At 36.4% G+C, this 26,442-nt stretch overlaps 1 protein-coding gene across 2 annotated transcripts in view; it reads left to right on the top strand.

The window, feature by feature from the left end:
* Window positions 1-26,442, top strand: part of LOC138705114 (uncharacterized) — a 74,254-nt gene that overhangs the window by 13,174 nt on the left and 34,638 nt on the right. Inside the window, exon 2 of one of the 2 annotated variants that reach the window (XR_011333621.1) lies at window positions 450-26,442. This exon is cut by the window's right edge and continues 14,061 nt beyond it. The gene's annotated coding sequence lies outside the window, so the exon portion shown is untranslated. The remainder of the gene's footprint in view (window positions 1-449) is intronic. The other variant, XM_069833754.1, reaches the window with a different exon arrangement.

Here is a 26,442-nt window from a genome sequence, read left to right as displayed (position 1 = left end):
TATGATTCTGGTATCATTTTGAAGCTTGGAATGTAATCTAGTGCATGAATCAAATAAAAATTTGATCTACATGTTCACAGTCCCATTAAAAATTTTTTTCTTCAAGGTTGCATACTTTTTTTGTCTAATATTTTACAAAATTTAAGATATTTATGGTAAATTATAGCAAAATGTTATTCAAAGTTTATTCAGGCACTAGACAAACATTTTTCCTATAAAACAGTGAAGGAATTTTGAAAATAGCTTCATTAGGAAAGAGGATATCATGTTTACCGTTTTATTAAATTTTTTAAACAAAAAAAATATTATTATAAACAATTTCAAAGAACAATTGTTTAAAAATAGTTAAATCTCTTAATAACAATGTATTCTTGTAGCTAAAAATATTGAGAGCCCTAAATATTGCCTAATTTAAATTTTCACCCCCTAATGTATACATATACCTTAAGTAACATATTAAACGATTTGTCCTTCTACTGGAGCAAATGTCCTATTTTAATTAAGTAATTACTTTATATTTATTTCTAACAGGTGCAGTGGAGCGCTCGGGTACGGCTAGTACATAAATAATATATTAAACTGACTATTTCACAATTTGCTCACACATAAAAGTGTGTGTTTAAGGTATATGTAGGAAGTATACCTATTCAGTCAACCATTCTCATCTAAAATGCGAGTGTGTGTACACTAATTCCTGTTTTAGTGGCCATATATCTCTAGTTCGCTGTCATAAAGTAATCTTCCGGACATATTCCACCAGACAGACCCTATTAAGAGGGGAAATGTGCAGAAGTGCTCCCATTGCTGCAATTGAGGTTGCACGCATGGCGACAGTAATACAAGGCAGGAAAGACACTTAACATAGCTGAATGAGCTTCTTGTTGTTACTGTTCTGATTCTGGGCCACCAGACAATTGAGCCATAACATAGAATAGCGTCACTTAATGTGCAAATTCTCGTATTCTACAACATGAAAATTTTATAGGAGAATGAAAAAACTGTTTTTTTTTTTTTTTTTTTTGTCAATTGCAGGCTTAAGCGGTATTGAAATTTTTACTTTTCCGCTGTTAATATTAAAATGTGGGTTAGGAGACTTTGCAGGTACAATAGATGCACATCAACGGTACCAAAAACTCAAATTAAAAAAATGTTAGGCTTACGAGAATTTTCTCCTTAAGCAACAATAGATTTTGTTATAGCAGTGTGCAGCTACAGTATTTTATTATTTAATCAACTGTCCGAAGACAGATTTGAATCCATTATTATTATTATTATTATTATTATATGACAATCCTGACATAAGCCTATCAATGTGCAATAGGATTTTTTTGTAAATTTTGCAGATTCAATAACAATTTTCAGATATTTGAAGTATTGTGGAAAGAAACTCGATAGAATAATGGACGTTTATGTTCAACACTTCTTTTTTTGGAAAAAGTACTGTCTCTGTTTTTAACAGAACAGAAAATATTGTTTGCCACACAAATTCTCTACTAATTTAAGAACTTAGTGAATCTAAAAGGACAGTGTACTGTCTTATAATATTTTTTCAGTCACTTTAATTGTAGTTGCATGGTATATTTTTAAATATTAAATTAAATTAAGTTTAATATTTTAACTATTGCTAATCTGTTATACTGTTCTAATTTATACGAAAAGTAGTTACCTTACTCGTGATTTTAGACAGAATATTCACAAGCATGACACAAGATATAAGCACAAGACCAACGTTCCTAGATAAAACCACGCAAAAGTACTGGTTTATGGGTATTGATTTGTTTAATAATAAATTACCTCAAAATGTTGTTTAATTAGAGTGTAATACAGTTTTAGACTATATTTATTCATGGTTGGCGGCTGATTCACTTTATTCTATTGAGGAATTTTTTAACAATACAAACAAATTCGATACTTTTATCATGTTTGTACCTTGTTTTTTTTTAGGTTATTTTACGATGCTTTATCAACATCTTAGGTTATTTAGCGTCTGAATGAGATGGTGATAATGCCGGTGAAATGAGTACGGGGTCCAGCACCGAAAGTTACCCAGCATTTGCTCATATTGGGTTGAGGGAAAACCCCGGAAAAAATCTCAACCAGGTAACTTGCCCCGACCGGGAATCGAACCCCGCAGCCAGACGCGCTGACCGTTACTCCACAGGTGTGGACCGTGTACCTTGTTGTATGCTATTTTAATTGTATTACTATTGTAACTGACTATTGATTTAACAAAGCCGATTTTAGATTACACTAATTAATGAAAATAGCCTAAATATGATCGCGGTTATGATTATAGAAGCTATTTTAATTGAGAATGTGAAGAAGACTGTTCACTATTTTGTTTCACACTAATGCAAATGGAATACCTCGAGGACAATCCTTAATCACAATTCCTCCTCCAGAGCCATCTCTCAGTGTTATTTGTATTTGTGTTATACTGAGTATATATACTATACACTCCGTATTAATTCTATTAATGTGAATTTAACTCCATACTCCTGGACGTCTTCAATTCTTAAATGCCCATTTTCGTAAATATAAAACTTATTGAAATATACTAATTAGTAACTGAATTTGTGTAAAATTAATTAAATATATCTAATTCAACCGTAAATTTATAAATAAGGTTTGGGATTAGGCTATAAAGAATGCCTTTCGTGTGGAGTTAACCCACAGTCTAGTATAGTACAGTCGCGAAGCTCAATACGTAGTAAATATGCAAACATTAGATAGTTGCTCACCACTATGATCGCTAATATCGCCTCATTACAGGCAATGCAAAATAGTACCGTCACAGTCTATTGTTTCTAGCACCCTCAAAACTCAAGCTTCGTGACTGTATATAGTAGACTGTGGTTAACCCTGTCTTACCTGAATTTATGGATGCATAAGGTCATAGAGACACCATGGAGAAACAAAAAAACAAAACAATCCTCTTCCTAATAACAGCTGGCCAAGGAACTGGCGGGTGCTGCACTCTATCGGTAAAGAACGAAATTACTTCTGAGGATACCGAATGGAATCATCAGGATATTCTGGCATAAAGGCCTTCTAGCAAAACTTATTGATATTATTATGATGTACCGAAGTACATATGATAATTCCGTGCAGATATTCTGCGTCGTCATATGATGAAAGCTGAGTGGAACGGTGTGGCTTAGTGGATAGAGCGTCAGCAAGTAAAGCTGAAAACCCGGGTTCAAATCCCGGTGCTGGAGAACATTTTTTTCCGTTCCTCTCATCTTTCATCTTATGATGACGCAGAATATCTGCACAGAAATATCATATGTACTTCGGTACATCATCATAATATATGATATGCGAAAAATATTCACTTAGTGAATTAAGATGGAGCTTATTCCGTCGGATCCCGGCCACTTAATCACTCATAACGAGTGCACCTCTGCACATATGTGGACATTGTGCCACTGTCACACATCTCTGACGCAGTGCATGAGAGTAGGCCAGTAGACGGAACCCAAGAAGTGGAACTTAAACTGAGAGGATTCGATCCGACATCGGGATGGGAATCCGGTGTGGCTTACAAGCAAACATTCTGAAGGGGGCAGATAAAAAAGTTAAATTTTTTCTTCCACCGTGTTAATAATGTCAAAACAAGTGCTTATACAAGTTTTGGCCACTCGACCGCAATTACTAGTCCATCAAGAAAGTGATTTTCCCTGGGGTCGTTTACAGAATAAAGCACAATTTCATGGAAAGATTTATTGGAACAGATACAGCATTGTTGCGCTATTTTTCAACATGTTTCTCACTGGAATTTAGACATTTGTCATACCGTGGGATCAATTTTTGAATTCTTGAGTCTTAGAAGTCTGCCGTCTGAGATCCGAACTGGTATGACAAATGTCTCATTTCTGGTGTGGAATATCTTGAAAAATAGCACAACAATTGCTGTATCTGTTCCAGTAAATCTTTCCATGAAATTGTGCTTTTTTCTGTAAACGGCCCCAGGTAAAATCACTTTCTGTACGGCCTCGTACTTGCTGTCGAGTGGCCAAAATTTGTATAAGAACTTGTTTTGACATTATTAGCATGGTGGAAGAAAAAAATTAACTTTTTTATCTGCACCCATGAAAATGTTTGCTTGTTAGTGGATAGAGCGTCAGTACGTAGAGCTGAAAGCCCTGGTTCAAATCCCGGTGCCGGTGCCGGAGAGAATTTTTCTCCATTCCACCCATCTTTCATCATAAAACTTTTTGAGCTCAAAATTCCTTCAGATATTATCATTATATCCTCTTTACTGTCAGATCGTACCTTCAAAGTAAAAATCCGGACATCTTTATCTTCAGTCAAGTACATATTAGCAGGTGTTCCTCAATGTTCCGTCTTATATCCAACACTTTATTATCTACCTATTATATCTCATATATTCCCTATCATGACTCTACTCAGTTAGCAATGTATGTATATGACACTGTGATCTATTGTCGAAGAAAATGGAATATATCATACACACAGAGTGATTCAACAAAATCTCAATTCGATTGACAAGTGGGCTAAATTATGAAAGATTAAAATTAACAATACAAAGATATCCGTACTAGTTTTCACCAAATGTCAAGCAGCACTAACACCATTTCTTTTCCTCAGAATTTTTCAAATCCCTTATGTACTGAAAACTAAATACTTGGGGGGAATCTTCTTCATTGATGTCTGAACTGGAAGGAACACATTTTGAAAAATAAAAACGCTGCTCTAAATCGTCTAAAACAGATCATGCCTTTGCTCTTAAGTACTGTCCTCTCCTTACGATGTAAGCTAATTCTATACATAAAAACTGTGTATACAGGGTGTTTCATAATTCCTATTACAAACTTATAGAGGTTGTAGAGGGGATTAAGTAGATACAGTTTTGATTAGGAACCCATGTCCGGAACGATGCAAAATAAGTTTGAAGATTGAATCGATTTCACATCTCCCACTTCACTAGAGACAATGAGCTCTTGCCAGTGTGCACCACAGGAGTCTCATAAACAAGGTTCTTCATGTGGCCCCAAGGATAAAGTGGAGAGGAGTTAAATCTGGCGGCCATAGTGACCAAGGAGTTGAACTACCTCGACCTATCCACCTTTCCCCGAATGTTTGGTGGAGATGTTCGCTGACTGCAAGTGAAAAGTGCCCGGGTGCGCCATCATGTTGGAACCACATTTAGTGACGTAGTGCCAGTGGCAAATCTTAACATAACTCTACCAGTATCCCTTGCAGGAAGGTCAAGTACCTGGAACCCGTTAGGCGGTACGTGGAACCACTCTTGTAGTGCACACTGGCAAAAACTCATTGTCTCTAGTCAAGTGGGAGATGTGAAATCGATTCGATCTTCAAACTTATTTTGCATCAAAACGATACATTTACGGACATGGGTTCCTAATCAAAACTTTATCTACTTAGTTCCCTCTACAACCCCTAGCAGTTTGTAATAGGAATTATGAAACACTTTGTATATTCGAAGTCAAATGACATATAGCACCGGCTTCGGGATTTGCATCGAATACTATCTCACTTCATCTACAAGTGGTCCAAAATAAAGTATTTCGAATAATAGGAGTCCACACCTGTGGAGTAACGGTCAGCGCGTCTGGCCGCGAAACCATGTGGCCCAGGTTCGAATCCCGGTCGGGGCAAGTTATCTGGTTGAGGTTTTTTCCGGGGTTTTCCCTCAATCCAATACGAGCAAATGCTGGGTAACTTTCGGTGTTGGACCCCGGACTCATTTCACCGGCATTATCACCTTCATATCATTCAGACGCTAAATAACCTAGATGTTGATACAGCGTCGTAAAATAACCCCATAGATCGAATAATAGGAGGTTATGACTTCTATATAAGACAAATACAGATGCACGACGATCTTGAAATGCCTACAGTTTCTGAATACATCCGATTTATTACCAAGAATATTTATATACAAACAAAAGGAAATGAAAATGTATTAATTTATAATATTGGGAACTGTAATTTTGCTACGTATACGAAGCATAAAACCCCAAAACATATTCCACCGAATTAATAGGTGGTAACTTATTTTTGAGTTAACCATTGAATCGTAATTGACCTTATCATTATTAAAGAAAACGGACGAATTGTCAAGGCTCTTCATGAAGCTGTAACAATAATAGTAACATCAAGAAAGAGCATCGTCGTCGCAATCATCAGCCAAATTGTATGAGTCAGAGATTACAGAAATGTTAGTGATTCCAAATGGACTTATTGGAGCTGAAAGGGTTAAGATAACGAAAGTCTGCCTTCTTATTTCGGTGTACAGTAAATTACTATGTCGTACTGTCCTGAAGCTGGTACGATATATTTTCGCATAAAACTTAAAAGCAGCAGTGTAGAAATCTTACGCGTATTATAATAGTCCATTTCAGTGAAAAAAGAACTCAATTTTATAAAAGGCGCGGAGTTTATGGAATGTTAATTCGTGATTCTTTTTTCTAACTGCACAACTAAAAGCGACTACACACGACCCAATCTGCAGGGTCCGATTTGCAGGGCGGTTGGGTCGGACGATCTGGTTCTGCTCTCCACACGACCCAACCTGCAGTAGGCTGATCCGCTGCGTTGTGAAAAGATGTATCATAGCTCGTTCACTTTCCAAGTTTCAAAAAATTGGAATTGCATTGAGTTTGTTGTTACAGAACGATAAACAGGTACTATATGAAACAAATATTTTTTCGATTAAAAAATATTTAGGTCTATATATACTGTATATATATATATTTTTTTTAATTAAAAATGTTGGCAGTTCACTGTGCAGTGATGAAGCGTTTCCCTCATAACTTAAAAACTTGTTAACTTTTCATGTTCTCTCTTTTTATTTTATTTCTGAAACTCATGTTTACAATATCATGCTCTTTCAACTACATTCCTTAATAAACAATATTTTTTTTTATTTTGTGTAATAGAAAATACTGATGTTTGGCCACTTTTTAAAATGAAATTATTTTTTATCAGACAATCTATCAACGGTAGACAAGTGATCTTGCATCATATTATAGATATGACATGCATAAATACACAAAAAAATTTCATCACAGAATGTTGGATAGTTCTTGAGTTATGTGAGAAACGCATCATAACTGCACAGTGAACTGAATTTTGAAAAAAAAAAGTAAAAAATTTTTTTAATAGTAAAAATATTTTTTTCATATAGCTGAAGGACAGTTGTCTATGCGGATGACGTGAATTTGTTAGCAGAAAATCCACAAACGATTAGGGAAAACACGGAAATTTTACTTGAAGTAAGTAAAGAGATAGGTTTGGAAGTAAATCCCGAAAAGACAAAGTATATTATTATGTCTCGTGACGAGAATATTGTACGAAATGGAAATATAAAAATTGGAAATTCATTTTTTGAAGGGGTGGAAAAGTTAAAATACCTGGGAGCAACAGTAACAAATATAAATGATACTCGGGAGGAAATTAAACACAGGATAAATATGGGAAATGCCTGTTATTATTCGATTGAGAAGCTTTTGTCATCCAGTCTGCTGTCAAAAAACAGAATTTATAAAACAATTATATTACCGGTTGTTCTTTATGCTTGTGAAACGTGTACTCTCACTTTGAGAGAGGAACATAGGTTAAGGGTGTTTGAGAATAAAGTGTTTAGGAAAATATTTGGGGCTAAGAGGGATGAAGTTACAGGAGAATGGAGAAAGTTACACAACGCAGAGCTGAACGCATTATATTCTTCACCTGACATAATTAGGAACATTAAATCCAGACGTTTGAAATGGGCAGGGTATGTAGCACGTATGGGCGAATCCAGAAATGTATATAGAGTGTTAGTTGGGAGGCCAGAGAGAAAAAAGCCTTTGGGGAGGCCGAGACGTATATGGGAATATTAAAATGGATTTGAGGGAGGTGGGATATGATGATAGAGACTGGATTAATCTTGCTCAGGATAGAGACCAATGGCGGGCTTATGTGTGGGCGGCAATGAACCTCCGGGTTCCTTAAAAGCCAGTAAGTAAGTAAGCAGAAAGACAGTGTTTTATACATATTAATTTTCATTATTGTACAAGATATAGTAATGGAGGAAAAAAATATTGAATATTTCCAAAATTTTACTGCTGTAAGCTGTACCTAACCTCTTAAAAATAAGAAAACATTTAAACTCTTCTCATATTTTCGATAAAGCATAGGTGTGCATATTGATAACGTTGATCCTATTGTGTTGGCATGCTGTGCAATACATAATTTGTATTTTTCGAGAAAAATTTCTAAAGCCTGATTATGCATATCTCTGTTCAGATAATTTGCGTTTGAAATGTCCCATAAAGAAGGCGTATCTTTATCAGTTCAAAAATATCCCTCCAGACTTCTTTCTCCTTTTCCGTCATTTCACGTCGCACTCACTGTCACTGCTCTCATTTCTTCATAAACGCCACTTCTGCAAGCTGCAACTGACAAGAAATCAGCCCGATTGTGCTACTTATAACCCAACTTGCAGGGTGTTGGAGTGGGGGAGTCGGCAGATTGGGTGGCTGCCCGAACCAACCACCCGACATGAGGTTTGTTGTCCCAGCAAGCCTACATCACAGTCTAGTATATACAGTCGCGAAGCTCAATACGTAGTAAATATGCAAACATTAGATAGTTGCTCACCACTAGGATCGCTACTATCGCCTCATTACAGGCAATGCAAAATAGTACCGTCACAGTCTATTGTTTCTAGCACCCTCAAAACTCAAGCTTCATGACTGTATATAGTAGACTGTGCCTACACACCACCCGATCGGCAGGGTCTCTGCAAATCGGACTCTGCAGATTGGATCGTGTGTAGCCGCTTTAAAAAAAGTCAAAAAGCAGATACCAGAAATTAATACTGATTTAATACTGAGATGATCTCTCAGCTTCCCGTACTAGGATTAGTATTAAGTCGATTGTGAAGTGTTGTAAAAGATCAGTGTTTCCAATAACATGAATGGTAGTGAGGACGGAATTTTGTGGGAGGATTAGCAGTTTAAAATAGAATCCAGTTCCAGTTGAGAAGATGGGGCGATAGAAGAAGTGGGTAAGGAAGAGAAGAAAAATTTTTCGGTGTATCAGGCATACACCGGCAGGTAGAATACGTCACTCATTTCGGGAATGAAACTACAGTTGTGTTAGTATGAATGTTATAACTTACTGTTGTTTCGGTTTACAAATGAGAGTAAAGATCTATAATAATTGAAGTAATTAATGAAGGGACAATATGATTTCTCTTCATATGAAACGACATTACGAAATTAGTCCCAGCTCACAAGAAAATTTTCATTATTGTTCACTCAAAGTGTATCGTACGTGCCTATTATCACTTTAATATTGCAGAACTCGCGATTATAAATCAATCCAGTGGTAGCACATGCCTATAGCTTTTCTCGGTGCCGAGATATTATTGAGAGAAGACGTACAGCACGGCGCCCGCATGCCCGTAGCGAGGGGAGGTAGAGTTATCGGTCATGCTTACAAATTAGTGGCTCATGGCATAACTACTACTAACATTAGCATTCAGCTGTGGCTCATGGTGTTGTTACAGTAAGTATTTCAAATTCTGCCCTTTTTTTTTTTTTTTTTTGCATCATGGATCCCGGAACGGATACCGCTGATCATATACGGATATAATATCAGGTTGGCCATTCCCAAGTTATAAAATGAGAACAACCACCAGAGCCGGCACCGTCGAAAAGGCATTTTTTGGTAATGACCGCTAGATGGAAGTACAGTTGCTCCATGCAATTCCATAAGGGTTATAACACAGTCTAATATATACAGTCGCGCAACTTCAACACTTTTTTTTTTGCCAACATTCGCGACACTAGCGCCCAAGCGGCAGGCAAGGCACTGGTCATGGGGTTGATACAGTCTCATTCAGCCAGCACGTGCTGTAAAGGGATGCGAAATGTTATAATAACGTTTTAATGATGCGTCGGAATAAAGGCAATGTGTGCAATGACGAAAATTGCAGTAACAACAAGTTTAAATCTCCGAATTTGTCGTTCTTCAGATTCCCCAAAGACCAAGAGAAAATCATAACTCAGTCATAACCAATTATCCACGTTATAGGTAGCCTACGTATTGTGTTCTATAAAACATTTATTAATTATCAGTTACCTATTTGTATGTCAAGAAGGAGAGTTTAAATAAAAACAAAGTAAATACCTGTTACAGTATGTTATTTTTTTGCAGAGATCATATGTGTAAATGTGTAACCATTCCGAATTTGGATGATGTATCTACAGTTTTTAATGCAAGTCATTCCATAATTTTTGTATTCGTGTTTTTTCCTTTACATTTTTCAAAAGTTGAATGTTATACTGCATTCAAGTAGGGATCATGGTGTTAGTTTTTCAAGAATTCATGCAGTATTGTAATCCTTTTGCAAAATATTCACTTCTTGAATAAATCCAGACTGTGTCGATAAATTTCTGATGTGTTGGTGTAGATTCATGTGGTAGAAGTATTAAGTTCTCAAGAAATAAAAGAACCTTTTTAAATTTAATATAAAAAACAATATTTTCTCTAATAATTTGCATGACTGTTATTGGTGTTGATTTTACATTCCCAGTGATTATTTGACCAATTCAGAGCAGAAGTGGTGTAAGTCAAAATTAGGTAATGAGGTTTTAAGTAAAAACTCTGTAAAATACAGCGCAAAGTAGCAATTAATATATCCTTCGTGCTATTCACTGACTACTAATAGTTTAAATAAACTCAATATTAATTGCTACTTTGGGGCAAATTGCAATATAGCGAACGTAGAAGCTCCGTCCACGACCCCTTCCACTTTTCCCCTACTAGCTCATCAGACACTCTACGTGATAGTCGAGTGTTGTGTCATGTGGGTGGGGATATCTTCCCCTACTGGCGTTCGCTATATTGCGATTTATCCCTACTTTGTGCTGTATTTTACAGAATGTTTGCTTTAACCCCTCATTACCCATTTTTGACTTACACCACTTCTGCTCTGAAAATAAAATTAGGCCTCCATTTTCTGAGTTAATTGAAGTTGGAATTTTTTCAACAAAATTGTGTGTTCATTTATTTGTTCTCACCTACGTCATATTAACAGTAAGTGCATGTAAATTACGTGTTATATAGATAGGATAAGTTAAAATTAAGCTTATGTGTGAAAACTGGAAATGTAATGTAAAATGCAGTAAACTTGCCATAAAAATTTAAACCATAATATCAGCACTATTTGTGACTCAAAATAATAAAGGAAATACCGGTTTTTAAGAAACAGAAAAATAATGAACTTCATAAATCAATGTCTGTCATATTAAGGTTTAAATCCTTCCCTTCTTTATTTTCAAGTTTACCTCATCGGCCGAGTTTACCCCAATTTGCTGTATGGAAAATAGTTAATTTCTCAGGAAATAGGGAGAGGAGTTCACCACGCGATGTACCCTACGAGATATGCCCTACAATTTTGAAGCTACTAATTTTGACTCTTCTCACAGGAACTACAGAGTTCCATTGATTCATAAATATATTTAGGAATGAATTGAATTAACCGTCCACGTACGAACAATTATATTATTTCAAACCATGATACGTGATCAGGGCCATGATTCAGTTGTAAGGAGCAGAAAGAATTACGTTTATTCTCAGCTTCTGAAACTTGTAGATTATCTGCGTGTGAAATTCTTCTACGATTCTAAAGTAAAATTAATAAGAATCATATAGGCCTACACTTACTGTATAGCATAAAAATATAAGATACATAACGAAAAACCCGTTTTCTGATGTGTTATCATATGTCGTGTGCACACTTTTAACTTGCCTGCCGCTAGAGAGCTACTGTCGCGCCAGCTGTCAAATGTTGACATATTTTATACGTATGAGTTGTGCGACTGTATGTATTAGACTGTGGTTATAACGTGACTTATTTTGCAGTCGCTAGATGACAGCATAGTGAAATTCGAAATTGATAAAAGTGATTGCAATACCGCACAACTAGAATTATCCACTTCACAAATCTGGACAGAACTGAATGAAGTAAAAAAAATATGCTTCCCACCCTACCTACCAAGAACAAAATTTGTACCGTGGTGGTCTCCTGAACGCCAAATCCGCAGAAAAGAGATAAATGATTCACAGCGTAGAGATGCAAGAACCTTACTCTAAAAGCCATCTACAGCTAAAGTTTCAAAGATCTCGGTACAGAACAGAACTCATTACAGCCAAAGTCCACCGCTGTGGTCTCGTAGTAGCGTGTTTGCTCCAGAAGCCAGCGGGCCGGGGTTCGTTTCCCCGCTTGGGACGAGTTGCCTGCGTGAGGTTTTTTTTTCGGGTTTTTCCCTCACTCCTATGGATGAATATCAGGTAACTTTATCAGGCGTTTGGAACCCCACTCATTCTCGCCACTTCCTTTCCCCCGTCATCACCCTTTCCTTATTATGCCGGTTTTCTTTATCGGTTTTCAGATCGCGCCTGCGGCGGCCCTCCGGAGTTCCTGATGCTCTCGGCCGGCCTCCATGGATATGTCAATGCATGGTAGTTGGTGACCCAGCAGCGGAACTTACTCCCTTCCCGACGGGAGGGGGGGTGGCCTACACTTCAGACTGTGTTGGCCAGACGTGAGGGAGGCGTACACCTCAGACCTTTTGAGGCGGGACTGTGGGGTAGGGGATATTGAGTGGAATGGTACACGGACTTAGAGGGATGGAGGGACTGGTCGTTAGGGTGTTCGAGGTTAGGTCGGTTCGGCGTGAGTGCGTTCGATGGGCTTGCAACTCATCCCAGGACGCACAATAGACCTAGGTCGCTATGCATAGGGTTGTTCCCCTCCCGGCCTCAGAGAGAGAGAGAGAGAGAGAGAGCCAAACAAGAATCTTGGAAGAACTTTTGTACCGAGCACACCAGGGACACGTCGTCGAAAGTATACATGATCTACAATGTAGGATTTTTAAGTCAAACAGTAAAATCAACATTACTTCCAGATGATGGATCCTCAACAAAAACAAAGTCGCACGAGGAAACAGCTGCCGCTCTTCTTAACAAATTATTCCCAGACAACGCCCCAGACCAGACAGTGAGACGCAACTATATATTAGAACTCTGACCTCTGAAAATCTTCTTCCCGATACTGAAGCTGAACCGGATTTTACGACTCATGAAATAGATGAGATGTTATGAAACCTCAAAGAAAAGAAATATCCGGAACCGGATGGCATGAACGTCATCATCGTCAAAAGAACACCCGATACAATATAAACCAATATACGTGCAACCACCCCTTTGATTATTACAGAGAGACATATATTCAGTTTTATTTTCTTGTTGGCTGTTTCGATCTAGTCATTTATTTACTCTTATCTATACCGTCCGCTCGTATGTTCCTATGTCAGTCTATTTATTTACTTGTATCTTCTCCGACCTTTCCTCTCGTATTCTCTTTTCCCCCTCTCTAAAGTTTTGTGACGTATAAATTATTTATCCCAAAGGTACAGACGGAAAGAGAAGGGCAAAGAGAAAGAGAGGAAGAGAGAGGAGAGGTAAGTTGTATTTTTCCATCACAATTTCTGTGAATTATTTCATAAAAAGTTAATGTCAGTAAAGTAACAGTTGATTTCTCGTTAGGCCTGTCATATGGCTAACGATAATACGGTAATATTAACGTTCAGACTTAATTTTCTTGAATTAAATAGGTCTATTATTTAATAATATACATGATCTATTGTATTAGCTCGAATCTAATTAGACTTCAAATATATCGATGGCTTAAAGCACAAATAGGCTCTATTGTATGTCCATTTCTGGTCAAAATTGCGATGTGGTGAGATACAGACAATATGAGGCTAAATCTTCATTCTGCACAAGTAGGTGGTATTGTTTTGCATCAGGCATTATTAATATACATAATAATAATAATAATAATAATAATAATAATAATAATGGGGTCAAGGGGATGACAGAGGTAGTACCTTTGGATGGGGTTGACTCAGCACTGGTCCTCGTCTACCCAGGGCTAAGCTGAGGCATATGCAAGATCTTTTGCCGAGGACGCTATAGCCAAGACCGTCCATGCGTGGTGGCAAGAGGTGGCCCTGCTTATACAGAACATGGCGGATCTAGACCTGGCTGGTCGATAAATAACCCCGGCATGTTTAACAACAATACATGAGAAACCGGTGAGAAAAAGCTGGTAGTAGTCCTGAAGAATTCACCGAAGCCGAATAGGTGAATTTTTAAATCTCAGGAATGGCCATCACTAAAAGAAAACCAGTAGGTCTTCTTTAGGAAGACTCAAGGCGAATATCCGGCGCCTAAACGGGATTTTTTCGGCTAAGGAATGGAAACCCTAACAGAAGGTTCCCTGGCCCTCCAGGTTGGGGGTTGGGCTTTGGGTTGACAACCCAATCCCGGAAAAATTTTAACGTTGAGAAACCCAAAGAAGCAAGCCGGACTGATCATCGGAGACGACTAGGCAAACGGAATAAGGATATGTATTTGGCAAACAAAAGTTGGAATTAGAAGATAGAGAACACGAGCATTAGACAGGAGTGATTGGTCGGATGTTCTGAGGGAGGCTAAGGCTAAACTATAAGAGACGTAATGCCAATGAATAATAATAATAATAATAATAATAATAATAATAATGTATTATTTTCGCTGGCAGAGTTAAGGCCATAAGGCATACATACATACATACATACATACATACATACATACATACATACATACATATTTTATAAAGTTTGCAAATAGTATAGACTTTGAACAACTACAGTAGGCTGGCTAGTATATAAGGATAAGTTATTTGGGAAGATAGGTTAAAAGTCAGAATTAAGTGATAAGGGTCAAAAATAGGTTACTTACATTCTGTAAATAAGCTACAATATTAGAGGGTATAATTTATCTGAAAATAGGCTGATCAAGAGATAGTAAATATGTAAATACTGTAAATATTTTAATGCTAGAATATGTAAATAGATTCTTGTACTTCATAGGTTAGGAATAGGAAAATAAGTTAGATTAAGAAGTACCAATATTATCTTGGCAGTTACACATAGTAGATGAACTACACTAATCCATATTTAATCTAGAATGGCAACATAATAATATATAATGTAAATGGATTATGTACTTGAAGGTAAACCTAGGCATGTAGTATTACTTTCCATTTGTAATGGAACATGCTGCTCAAAAAAGGAATACATACATACATACATACATACATACATACATACATACATACATACATACATACATGTTCTGTCCCAGAGCAGGTCTTTCATTGCAAACCAAGCATTCTCCAATTTTTCCTATTTTCTGCCTTCCTCTTAGTCTTCGCATATCACGCATATATCTTAATGTCCTACATCAATTGATATCTTCTTCTACCTCGAACTCTTCTCTCGTTCACAATTCCTTTCAGTTCATCCTTCAGAAGGCACTTGCTTCTTAGTCAGTGACCCAACCAATTCCTTTTCCTCTTCCTGATCAGTTTCAACATCATTCTTTCTTTATCCACTCTTTCCAGCACAGCTTCGTTCCTTATTCTGTCTGTACATTTCATACGAATCATTCTTCTCCATATCCACATTTTAACAGTGCTTCTAGTCGCTTCTCTTCACTTCGTCGTAATGTCCATGTTTCTGCCCCATACAATGACACACTCCACACAAAGCACTTCACTAGTCTCATCCTTAGGTATTTTTCCAGAGGTCCACAGAAGATGCTTCGTTTTATATTAAAAGCTTCCTTTGTCATTGCTATCCTCCTTTTGATTTCCTGGCAGCAGCTCATGTTACTGCTTATAGTACACTCCAAGTATTTGAAGCTATCCACTTGTTCTACTGCCTCATTAGTATTCGCAAGTTGTTCTTCTTTATTTTTTTTTCTGACAACTATGGTCTTTGTCTTGTTTGAATTTATTTTCATCCCATACTACTCATAACTGTCATTTAGCTCCTGTAGCATATCCCTTAGTATCGTCTCCTCTTCTTCTAACTACGCCATATCATCAGCAAATCTTAAGCACTTTATTCTTCTTCCTCCTACTATTACCCCTCCCATGTTCTCAAAACAGTTCTTTACCAAATCCTCCAAGTAGATGTTGAACAGGGTAGATGATAAAGTCATCGTTGTCGTACTCCTTTCCTTATATCACTTCCTTCAGACATTTCTTCTCCTATCCTGATTTTGACTCGTTATTTCATATAAAGGTTACTGAACAGCCTTCTGTATTTCCAATCCACCTATTTCCTTCAGGATCTCCATCAGTTTGTTCCAGTCCACTCTGTCAAACGCCTTTTCTAAATCCACAAATACTATATACACTTATTTATTATTCTCTAGGTATTTTTCGCTGATTTTTTGTAGTAGTCCGATTGCATCCTTCGTACTTTTTCCCTTCTTGAAGCCAAACTGTTCTTCTTCCAACAGTCCTTTCATCTTAGAATCTTCGCCGAGTGCGATATCAGGCTGATAGTTCTGAACTCCTTGCATTTCTTGGTATTTTTCTTCGGTATTGGAAGCAACACTGTCTACGTAAAATCTTCAGGCCATTCGCTTTTCTCACACATTTCGTTGCATAATGACATAAATTCCTTTTTGTCTTACCCAAGCATTTCACTAGCTGAATGAGGATTCCATTAATTCCTGTTGCTTTCCCATTCTTCATTTCCCTAAGCGCTTCTCTTAAAATAGAAAATCCTTTTTCATCTTCTGATACTGTTGCTTCATCTTCTATGGCTAACTTATCTGGACGATTCCCTGTTTCATGTAACTCTTATATTTATTTCGTCCATGTGATTACTATTCCTTGTTTGTCTGTTATTTCATTCCTATTTCGTCTTCTATCAACCACATAGATTTGCTTTTGTTATTTGTGAAATCCAAACATTTAACTTCTCGGTACATTAAATCATATCTTCCTTTACTCTCTAGATCCTCTATTCTATGTATTTCTCTGTCATCCAGTGCTACTTGGCATTGTCAGTTTCTCTTCTTATTTTGTTATTTAGTTTCCTGTAGTATTCTTCTATCATATTCCGTGTTGATGTTTTTCCATTGTTTCCTTTCCTCCATCATCTCCAACATTTTACCTGTGACCCAAGGTTTCTTAATGTTCACACCTTCTCTGTATCCTATTGTAAAAATATAGCTCGGCACTTTTTGTACGATTTGTTCGTAATATACTTACCATAAATGAATATTCGCTGTTGTAATGTATAGTGCACCACTACGAACTAAACTGAATTATACTGAATAGCAGCAGTTGTATACGGTCTACTAATGCTCTAACCTTGACGTCCTTTCAACTTGTGTTGCCTTTCCATATTACGCAAAACAAAACGTCCCCTCTCTCAATTCATTCCCTCACCATTCGCGTTTGATCTACATAAGTTAAGTCCAACAGCATTTGAGGAGCTCACAGGACAAATGATGTATCCCTATTTTCATGAAAGCAGAGCTATTGACATATTTTGTAGCAAGAATATCCATATTTTTCAGTGTTGCAAGGAAATATTTATTCAAATTATTACAGTGCTCACAAATGTCAGCACTTTATTGTGTACTGAATGTTCCCTGGACATATTCAAAGCACAACGGAAGTCCATGACAGAGTGGTAAAGTATTATATTTTTCTCTGATCTTCACCAATATTAGAAACACACAAGTTAATCTTGAAATAAAGCTTTTGATGCTGATTTTGGTATGACAGAGACAGTCAGCCGTAAGAAAGAATTTGTATACACTTGGGATACTTGGATGGACACAACAAAAAACACAAGAATAAAAACTGTTTCATAGTGGAAGAATTTTTGTCCACTAAACAGCTGGAAAAAGAGATAAAAAAAAATAAAACTCCTAACAATGGACATAACGTATGTATGCCGGTTAAAGATGAGATTATGCGCTATGGAAGGTCAGCATCTCTTATCTTTGAATTAAAAGAGAGCTTCAATTCGGATCATGAGTTCCATAACGTTAATTTCAAGGAAGGGCATTAAAATGTTCATCAGGATTTACTCTATAAATAGCCCGCCTTCGTTTACACAGGAAAAGAAGAAATACATGTTAGATCTTGTGAAATATATTCGCTCTGTGTATCATGGATTTAATCAGAACTTACCAACATGTTCTTCAACACTTCCGTAAAAAAATATTGAAATTTATGACAGTGAAAATAACGAAATTGTATAAAACTAGGTGTTATCACAGTCTAGTATATAGGCTACAGTCACGAAGCTTGAGTTGTTGAGAGTACTAGGAAGAATATACTGTGCCGGTACTATTTCGCATTGTCTGTGATGAGGCGATATTAGCGATCCTAGTGGTTAGCAACTATCTATGGTTGCATATTCCCTATGTATTGAGCTTCGTGACTGTATGTACTAGACTGTGGTGTCATCCTCTTACTACACTGAACTTTCAAGAGCACAAACGCAGCAAGTCCAATTTAAATATTGAAATTATACAAAAAATATGAGAATTACATTTTTAAATGATATAAATTGTGTATTAAATCAAACCTAGTCTTTGGGCAATGAAGGATAACACTTCGAAACTAGTCAGCCAGGTAATTTTCTAAAAAGTTAACACAGTGAAAGAAGTTGTAAAGTTAATCAGTGATTATAAAAGTGTTAAAAGTGTATATAGAATATAGAAGAATAAATAATACTCTTTACAATTATTATTAATTTTTTATTTCAAATTTTACAAAGACTCATTTTACACGGAAGTATCCTAGATGGAATTACACAATTTCTGCTCTGAGCCCCTCATTTACCTCTGAAACCGCGCCGTGTGAGGAAGTGAGGAGCGGGAAAACGTGACTCAGCAAGTATAGTACAGTCTAGCGGGTTCCACGCCGCATTCCTGCCGCGGTTTCAGAGCTTACGCTCAGACAGTACCTACCTGAGCGAAATCTCTTTCCTAACGAACGCCCTGTATCTGTGACGTTTACATAATTGGGAGTCGAGAATGAAATCTGGTTGAAAGAATTTACTGAGTGCCGTACTTGGATACAAAATATGTACATCAAATTTAATGATTGAAATGGGTTTAAAGAACAGAGTTTGATAGGGATTGATTATTGATAATTTTTAGAACCTGCAAAGCATCTTCTATCCCCGTGAGATCGTGATTTTGGTTGATGAGATGTGCGGCAAATTTTGATTTATTCCTATTGAATTTATCAAGAATCACAATTACATCAATTACATGAATGCTGCTGAAGAATTATACATTATCACTCACTCTAATAGTAACAATAGCCACCTGCTTAATGGAAAATATCCAAATTCAAATAACCCGCTGTTTAAGATCATACAGAAGTAACTTCCGATCATCTACTAGTCTTGTCGGGTATGCAGTTTTCTTTGTAAGCTACTTCTTAATGTAAAGGCCAGTCGTGCCGCCGCTCTCATGAACTCCAGCCAACTCTTTCAACTTCTTGTAAGTAACGTTCTACATGATCTTAAACAATATTTTCAAACAATTTTGTTAATACCATCCTTTGCTAATTACAGGGCTTTATCCTGTCACTATTACTCGGCAACACGACTGCCCTATTTGTAGCATCTTTAATCTGATTCCGAAACTGTTACCGCAATACTAGAAGAGGTCTTGCTGTCCCCCTCGTCATACAGGCTTCCTACTATACATAATTTTCTACATACAACCTGGTGGCTGCATCACTCAATTTTATTAACTGTTTTAATTTATATCCTACTTTTAACGTTGTTTTAACTAGTTAAGACCAAGTGTTCATTTTGTTAAAATGTTTTATTCGACCTGAAGGTGCCAATATAATTGGCGAAAATGTTTGTCTTTAAAAATATATGTAATGTTACTTTTTGGTACAACATAAATTTTAATGTATTTCTCACTGTTAAGTATTGACTGAATTAAATTCTTCTATTAATCTATATTATTAAAGCCTTGGGGGTTAGACCGAAGAGAATTACAGCGTGAGGAGAAAACAATGGCGAGGCAGTAGAGGAGGGGTGATAAAGAACCGGGGCAAGGGTGAAGGAAGAAGGATAATAACAAGAAGAAACAGTATGATTTAAGAAGTTGGTGTGGTGAGGAAGTAGTGCGAGATAAGGGGGAGCCAAGGATGTCAATGGCAAGTGAAGTGAAGTGAGGGAGTGGAAATGAGTGTGGGTGCCAGTAGTGGATCATCGCTAGTGTGAGAAGTGGGAAAGTAATAGGTGGGTAGTGTGGGGAGTGAGAGGAGACAAAGATACACTGAAAAGAACATGAGTGGAAGAATGAATTAAGTAAGATATGACTTGCATAAATTGTGATGTAATAAGGTGGGATGACACTGTATACAAAATCTGTGAAGTACCATCTCGCCGAAAGAAATGATTAATGACAAATATATTACATATTATTAAAGCTGGTTTTATATTTTATTTTTTTAGAACACACATGAAACCTACAAAAATGTGTTCATCTAGAGAATTAGGAACTAATTAATATTCGCCTGAATGGTGTACATAGCGACTGAATTAGTACTCATTACTTGCGAAGTCTGCTTCTCGCATTTCCTGTGAAAGCTCTTAGATAACACGCACCACCCTCTGAACTTTGTATTAGCTTTATTATGAACCGTTCAGAGCAGAAGTGGTGCAAGTCGAAAATGGATAATGAGGGTTAAAGTAAACATTCTCTAAAATACAGCGCAAAATAGCAATTAATATTCAATTTTTTTGAACTATTAGCAGTCATAGGATAGCAAGAAGGCCATATTAATTGCTACTTTGCACTGTATTTTAAAGAGTTTTTACTTTAAACCTCATTACCCAATTTTGACTTACATCACTTTTGCTCTGAACGGCTCATGTAATATTAAAAATGTTCCAGGCGTCTTAATAAGATCCAGGGATTCAATGTAGCACCGTTATAATGTTTGCAACACTGCCAGGAGTAGTCATTTTAGAACAGCTGCTCTGATTTTGTTTCTGCTGTTACGACTTAGAACATATGCTGCAATATTTTATAATCGGTTATTTAACAACGCTATATCACTTACTAGGTTATTTAGATGGTGTTTTGGTAAAGAGAGATAAGTAATAAAAATGAGTTTTGAGACAAATGAAAATTAAAGTTCAGATCCTTATTGAAAATAATTTTCTACACAAATAAAACACATCAACTGCTAATATTCTTTAAGTTTTTGCTCGCCCACTTATAGGTGTAATCACCTGGCGAACAAAACTCAATTATACAAAAAAATGACAACCCTCTTTACCCGAACACCATCAATTTAGTGTCGATGAAACGGTGATAGCGGGATGCTATTTGGCGAGGTGAAACAGAGAATTCGCATGCGATTACCTGACATTGTCCTTACAGTTGAGGAAAACCTCAGAAAAACCCAACCAGGTAGTCAGCCCAAGCGGGAATCGAACCCACTTCCGAGCGCAGCTCCGTATCAGTTGGCAAATGTGCTATCGCCTGAGGGACGCCGGTAGCTGTTGTAATGTTAAAACTTAATTAAAAAACCAGTCTTCAAGAATACATAATTATTGTTACATTAAATCACAGCAAATGCTACCAGCACATAGAGATATAGAAATGCTTATAAGTAGCATCCGTATTCACTACAGCCTAAAGAAGTGTTTTTGTACCCATGATGGAGTGAGTTGTGTGACGACTGTAAGCCAGCCTCACTATCCGTCACACTACGCACGTCTCTCTAGCCTTCAAATCCATATAGCGGTGATCTGTAGTTCCTTACAGTTCTATACGTATATGTATGAGTTGTATCCGCATCAAAAGAAGAGTAAGAATATCTAGAACTTACAAACCCGGAAATGCAACCCGGAAACATAACAGCGCGTAGAGGCAAACAAATGCAAATGAAAATAGGGATACTTTTATTTTCGATGCAGAACGGAGTAAGCCCAGTCCTTTATAGACGTTGACTACCATCTTTTTCAGAGGTATGGATCCTTTCCTTTCGTCATCTTGTAGGAAAAGTGTACCAATATAGATTTTACTTGGTTAAATGAGGCGTCTGTTAACCATGTGTAAGTAACCGGTGATTGTGAATGGTGCATAGAAATTACATTTTAACCACGGTTACTTTATAATCATGGTTTCATAACCCATGGTTACTACGTTTTTAACTGACGTTACTCATATTTGTTCTTCGAGATATTTAACTTTGCAAAGTTGCACATTGACACATAACCTACTTTGTCAGTGTAAACAGAATCTGCAAGGTGTCAGAATTCACATCTTCCTATCTCCTGAAGTTGTAGTGATAGAAGCGCTACTCAAAATTCTGTATATTATTCTTCTTCCTCTGTTGTAGGAAGTGCATCGTGTTTGTACCGCGATTCAAGATTATTTATTCTGATGTTGTGCACCCACTCTCCATCCATTGTTGTGCTTCCTCTTCTTCGGTCTATGGACCCATCTTCTTTATTTCTTGAGTAGTACAGTTTCCTCCATTCAGTTAACGTGTTGTATCCAACATTTCCTTCTGGCTTTAATGATTTTGTAACATTTTGAATATTAGTATTTGCTCTGATATTTGCATTGTGTCTGCTGTCAAATAACGTTTTCCCTTGACTGGTCCTTAAAATATTTATTCCATTAGTGTTCATTGCATTGATTTAGATTTTCACTGTTAGATGGGGAAGCCATAGACGTAATGTTAGTCCTGGCCCCTGGCGTCACGGTCTATGGCATCCTGCCTAGGACTCGTGTTATGGAATGCGCGCTAGTTCGCGTCCTCGTGGGGAAGAAATCTCCTCATGAAATTTCGGTCAGTGTATAAGATCGGTGCTCATCCAGCATAGTGATGCATTTGAGGAGCTACGATGGATAGCGAAATTCGGTTCCGAAAAATAGCTTGTGGGATCCATCGTGTTTAATAGTTAATAGTTTAAATTACATGTCTAAAAACAAAATGCATAGACAAGGTCAGTTAAATTACAAAGAGATTGTAAAATAAAAAAATTCGCCAAGATTATAACATGGATTTAAAATTAACCAACTATAGGTGTAAAATTTGAGAATAAAAATATGGGATGGAAATTTATTTGCAACTGATACCATCGTTCCTGTCATTCCAGATCACATATAGATTGCTCATATCTATGTTAAAATCTGTTGCACTTTGAAGAGAACAACCGCCAGGATCGCTACCCGTCCGCCGTAAACGAACACGAGATGGTAGTACAGTCGCTAATGCAATTCAAATGGGAGTTATGTAATAACTACATGGTAGCATAGTAAACCTGACAAAATTTGTTACCGTCAAAGCCTATTACGCCGAGCAATCTGGGTATATATGATCTAGGCTGTCATGCAGGGGGTAGTGGAAGGGGTTAAGGGGAGTCTGTACTGACATCCCAGCAATGTAAAGCAGAGTAATAAAAGATAAAGGCCGTAATTTTAGCCTGTTACATACAATAATACTTGAAGAATAAGCCCTAAAAATTTCAAATGTGTATCTTATGTAAGTCCTCAGAAAAGTGCACCTAAATTGGATGAAATTTACATTGCTGGGATAGGCAGTACAGACTCCCCTTAAGGAAGGAAACATTACGTCCTACAGTGATCAATATACTCGCTACTCACGTTTGCATCACAAGTCACTAAATGGACACTCCTGTCATATGGTATATACCAGCGGCGTATCTGTAACGGAAAGGTTATTTGCAGTTTCGGCGTACTACTTCCAGAAGGGGACGTTTGGGTCAACGATAACTTAAAAAAAAATCACGGCTTGGAAGAACAAAACCATGGCGGAAAGAAATGACTTCTGTTTAAATGAGGTGTTACTTTATGTCTCTACAGTGCAAAGTATGACGTAAGAGAACAGAGTGGAGCTTCATTTAATGTGCTACAACGCATTCGTACCTTTATGAGAACGAAGAGAGAAATTTCCGGAACAACTGTCCAGTCTATAAAGTCGGACGAGCGGTAGAACGAGTCGCATAAAACAGCAGTTAAAATATGGCTTACACCTGGTATCAGAGGACATTAATTTTACAGACTTGAGCCAAGAGCTGCTGTATAAAAACCGCATATAATTCATGAGATGTCAGATTTGTACGTAAAGTTTGGAGTCTAATGGAAGTGCATGTAGGGGTAACATTGGTCATTAAGGGGCGCCAGAACGTACAGACTAGAACTTCCAAGATGTATTGGAACTGTAGTTTCTGAATACATCTAAATGCAACGAGTCCTTTAATTATGGACTTCACTACATTCTGTATAATTTATGTACAAATTTGTATGTGAATAATAAACTTACTATTCTGAAATATAACCTAGAACGCTTTTGTGTTACTGCATCATAAAAATATAGGAACAATATTTCGTGTGGGCTATATCTAAAGAAAATAATTATTTAATCAGAATTTATGCATGAAGGTTTTAAATAATCTCGTATGTATGATTGAGTTATTAAGGTCTAACAGGAGTATAAAATTATATATATATATATATATATATATATATATATATATATATATAGACACTAAATATGGAGGCCAAGAAGTATGCAGGCCTAATATGTGTGTTATGCGACATTAGGAAAACTACTCAATTTATAAATAAAACAAACCGGTAACTATTGAATACAGGTATAAATGAAATAATTAGAGAAGAAAGAAAGGAAGGAAGAAATAAAAACATACCAACGAAAGGAAAGAAAAAAGAAAAAAACGAAGCTAAGAAAGAATATAACATAAAGAAATCTTGATAGGCAAGAAACAAAGAAGAAATGACGAAAATACAAGAAATGGAAAATTAATAAGCCTATATAAAACACATAAATTCAAACTAAATAATAGAAAATTGAAAGAAGGAGAGAAGCAAGAAATTAGTAAGAAAGGAAGTAGAGAGAAAGAAAAAAACGAAGAGTATGAGAACAGATAAATCTGTACTAATAAATCTGTAACCAAACTTTTTCTGGTAATTTTTGCTTTTCCAAAAATAATTGGTGTTAACATGTATAATTAACCATCCTGAGACCGAAAATTTCTTTTCTGAAATTTTTGTTTATATGTCTCTGTCTCTCTGTCTGTCTGTCTAGATGTTTGTTACCTTTTCACGCGATAATGGCTGAACTGATTTATATGAAAATTGCAATATGAATTAAGTTTGTTATAACTTAGATATTAGGATAATATATGTCATTCAAAATACTTTATTTAAAAGAGAAGTTATAAGGGGGCTTAAATAAATCGAAATATCTCGATTATTACTGAGATTTATGAAAAATATTACATAGCAAAAGTTTCTTTAAAAACAATTTCCGATACGTTTTATTCTGTGCAAAATTTTGATAGGATTGATATTAATATGATATAACGAAATATATATAATATTTCCATGCAGGAATTCTGCATTAATTTATGGCGAGATGATATATCCGTTTTAAAATGGCAGTGCTTTTTAAACAAGAGGGCTTAGATGTATATTCTAAGCTCTCTTGTTTTTAAATCATGGCCACGTCAGATTAATATACGAGTAATAAAGATAAAACAAATGACTCTGCTCTTATTTAAGGTGGCTTTGGAGTCCTTGGACAACAATTGGATTAATATATGGATGATATGATACGTGTTTGTAATATACTAAACATTATTATTATATTATAAAGAGAAAGTATTTGTGTGGTTGTATGATGCAATCTCAGGAAACTATTTAATAGATTTAAATAATTCTTTCATCATTAGAAAGTGTATTTCTTTAGTTGGACGTAGGCTTTATGTCATTACAGAAGCTCGTGAGTGAATCAAGAACTGGGTACAAATCCTTATGAGGTAGGACTAAATAGAACCTTACGCACAGAAAATTTATATACATACTGTCGAGACTAATAATTAGCAATATGTAGTTAAATTTAATGCTATTTGAAATTATACTGAAATTTGATGTCTGATTTGCGTTGATTTTTTATGAACGAATGAAAGCCAGAGATGGAATAATTTTACAAATATACACGCGGTACATATTAAGTAGGCCTATTAATTATTCAGTAACATAACAATACGTATTTTTATTGCTTAATTACGTATTTGGGTGAGCTACGGTAATGTAAACATAATAAGTAACTGTTCTATGTAGTGCACAATACTCCATATTGAATAATTAACAAACCAATATCTTTAGCATGACTTGTGGTTTGTAGGTCATCTCAAACCCCAAACTCCATCCCTCTGAGCGTGAGATCTTATATACTCGGTCAGTTATGGCCGAATGTTACAATATAAACAATTAACAACATAGGTATTTCAGTCATAACGTCATACAATACCAGATGAAACTATGAAGTAATTACATAATTGAAATACGACTATTTGGTCTAGGGAGCATCCGTTTTCGTTGCAAGAATAATTCGTTTGTAAATTAGTCTTGAATACGTTGCGCTGCTGGAAACGTTTTTCTTCCTGAGATTCTTGAGCTTCCATAACCCATTAAAAACTTAGGGAAAATATGTACAGTTGT

Source organism: Periplaneta americana, chromosome 8 (assembly GCF_040183065.1).
Source record: "Periplaneta americana isolate PAMFEO1 chromosome 8, P.americana_PAMFEO1_priV1, whole genome shotgun sequence".
Classification (NCBI taxonomy): domain Eukaryota; kingdom Metazoa; phylum Arthropoda; class Insecta; order Blattodea; family Blattidae; genus Periplaneta; species Periplaneta americana.
This window is presented reverse-complemented; position numbering and strand designations above follow the sequence as displayed.